The following is a 3,520-nucleotide window of genomic DNA, read 5'->3' on the forward strand; positions in this document are numbered from 1 at the left end:
ATCAAGGTAACTATTGCAGTCCACTTTTTTGAAAAATGTACTTTTATTTTTCCACCGGTCCAGATGAGTTCTAAATCCAAGAATTCAGCAGTAGTCGGACTGTGGGCCCCTGATAGTATGATGCCAAAACTGTTACTATTGACATGTCAGATGAACCGCTCTACTGATGTCCTGTCCCCTTTCCCATATAAAGATCAAGTCGTCAATATAACGACGATAAAATGTTATGGGTCCAATGTAACGGATCACCTGGCACCCCGACTGAGTACCTCCGTTGCTGGATGCTCCTAGCGTTTCCTGAGGTCTCCAAGCACTCTGGCAGACACCACCATCACCGAACCGAAGAAGCAGATGAATCCTCTTCAAACATATGAATGCTGTAGACAGTGGAATAGGACACCATACGAATAGGTTTATGCTCCTAGCAGTCAAACTGGAACAGCATACCATAAATCCTCCCCCAATGATGAGACGACACTTCACCTTGAGGGAAAAACAGGAACTGACGTGCTGGCACACCCAGCCTGGTTTTTATTACAGTTTTGCAAATACAGGACAGATGCAACACATCCCCACAATGCATCATGGTTTCCTCCTCTCTGTCCCAGAGACAACCAAGGGAAATCCAATTGTCTCCACATGTGTATTGGCGATCTCCCCTTTGTCCTGAGAGATAACAGGACAGACATCACCATTTAAACACACAATGGGACAATAGAAACCCACCCACACAAAATCCTCCCCTCTGCCGATGATGATTATTGAACACAAGGGCGAATATAATTATCAAAGGCAGAGAAATAGTTTTATAAAACATATCACAGGTACCCCAAAACATGCAATAACCCCATAACCAATATATCCTCGGAACCGGGGATCTGGGTGAACCACATATCCAAAATTTACCCACATTCGTTCAATAGTTTGGAAGATACAGTTACACTGAAAATATACAAGTTATACAGAAAATAGTCACTAATACAGACGTGGACAAAATTGTTGGTACCCTTTGGTCAATGAAAGAAAAAGTCACAATGGTCACAGAAATAACTTTAATCTGACAAAAGTAATAATAAATTAAAATTCTATAAATGTTAACCAATGAAAGTCAGACATTGTTTTTCAACCATGCTTCAACAGAATTATGTAAAAAAATAAACTCATGAAACAGGCATGGACAAAAATGATGGTACCCCTAACTTAATATTTTGTTGCGCAACCTTTTGAGGCAATCACTGCAATCAAACGCTTCCTGTAACTGTCAATGAGACATCTGCACCTCTCAGCAGGTATTTTGGCCCACTCCTCATGAGCAAACTGCTCCAGTTGTGTCCGGTTTGAAGGGTGCCTTTTCCAGACTGCATGTTTCAGCTCCTTCCAAAGATGCTCAATAGGATTGAGGTCAGGGCTCATAGAAGGCCACTTTAGAATAGTCCAATTTTTTCCTCTTAGCCATTCTTGGGTGTTTTTAGCGGTGTGTTTTGGGTCATTGTCCTGTTGCAAGACCCATGACCTGCGACTGAGACCAAGCTTTCTGACACTGGCTAGTACATTTCTCTCTAGAATTCCTTGATAGTCTTGAGATTTCATTGTACCCTGCACAGATTCAAGACACCCTGTGCCAGACGCAGCAAAGCAGCCCCAGAACATAACAGAGCCTCCTCCATGTTTCACAGTAGGGACAGTGTTCTTTTCTTGATATGCTTCATTTTTTCGTCTGTGAACATACAGCTGATGTGCCTTGGCAAAAACTTCGATTTTTGTCTCATCTGTCCACAGGACATTCTCCCAGAAGCTTTGTGGCTTGTCAACATGTAGTTTGGCATATTCCAGTCTTGCTTTTTTATGATTCGTTTTCAACAATGGTGTCCTCCTTGGTCGTCTCCCATGTAGTCCACTTTGGCTCAAACAACGACGGATGGTGCGATCTGACACTGATGTTCCTTGAGCATGAAGTTCACCTTGAATCTCTTTAGAAGTCTTTCTAGGCTCTTTTGTTACCATTCGGATTATCCGTCTCTTAGATTTGTCATCAATTTTCCTCCTGCGGCCACGTCCAGGGAGGTTGGCTACAGTCCCATGGATCTTAAACTTATGAATAATATGTGCAACTGTACTCACAGGAACATCTAGTTGCTTGGAGATGGTCTTATAGCCTTTACCTTTAACATGCTTGTCTATAATTTTCTTTCTGATCTCTTGAGACAGCTCTTTCCTTTGCTTCCTCTGGTCCATGTCGAGTGTGGTACACACCATATCACCAAACAACACAGTGATTACCTGGAGCCATATATATAGGCCCAATGGCTGATTACAAGGTTGTAGACACCTGTGATGCTAATTAGTGGACACACCTTGAATTAACATGTCCCTTTGGTCACATTATGTTCTGTGTTTTCTAGGGGTACCATCATTTTTGTCCATGCCTGTTTCATGAGTTTATTTTTTTACATAATTCTGTTGAAGCATGGTTGAAAAACAATGTCTGACTTTCATTGGTTAACATTTATAGAATTTTAATTTATTATTACTTTTGTCAGATTAAAGTTATTTCTGTGACCATTGTGACTTTTTCTTTCATTGACCAAAGGGTACCAACAATTTTGTCCACGTCTGTAAATGTGTCCCCTGTTTGGTAGTTTCAAACTACTGAATGCTGTCTCTGTGCACCAAATACAGGCAAGATAGCACCGTGTGGAAAAGTCAGAACAGTGTCTGTGAGCTAAAATGGCCGCTATCTATTGTTCTCACCATGTGCTTCATCCAAGCAAGTAAGGCAAATGATGCAATCCAGGGACAGAGGGCTCAGTCCCAAGTGTCTTAAGACCCAATAACTTAAGGGACCATAATGCCAGGGCAAGAGGCGAGCACGCAGCCCCCTCCAAAAGCTCATGGCAAACTCTGGCAAAAAGGTGAGTTTGCTACATTGCCCCCATGAACAGATTTGCGAAACTGGGTGCGAAACGTGTACCCATAGCCGGTCCCTTTGGTCTGAATGTATAGGGAATCTTCAAATCTGAAGAAGTTTTGGGTGAGGATAAAACGAATGCACTTCAGAATGAAAGATTTCTGCTCCTCAGGCATAAACTCATCATCGTCAAGGAAGCGTTTGGTGCAGCTTATGCCTAGTTCATGTTCGATATTTGAGTAGAGGGCCGTTACATCCAGAGTGAGCCAACGGTATGTCTCTTTCCAGGTGATTCCTTTGAATGCTTTTTTCAGAGATGTTGTGTCTTTCAGATGTGACGCCAAATTGACTACATGTTTTTGCAGAAAAATGTCCACATAATGTGACCGGTTACATGTGAGTGATGATATCCCTGAGATTATTGGTCGACCAGGTGGTTTTGAAATGTCCTTGTGGATCTTCGGTAAATGATAGAACAGAGCTATAACTGGATCCGTAATTAAGATGTAATCTTGCTCCTTCTTGGTCAACATGTGAGATGCAGAGTCTACCAGGTTCTTCATTAGTTTATGTTCCACCAAGGGATTTTCTTCGAGTCTTCTGTAGTAATCT

The sequence above is a fragment of the Bufo gargarizans genome, chromosome 1, assembly GCF_014858855.1.
Source record: "Bufo gargarizans isolate SCDJY-AF-19 chromosome 1, ASM1485885v1, whole genome shotgun sequence".
NCBI lineage: Eukaryota > Metazoa > Chordata > Amphibia > Anura > Bufonidae > Bufo > Bufo gargarizans.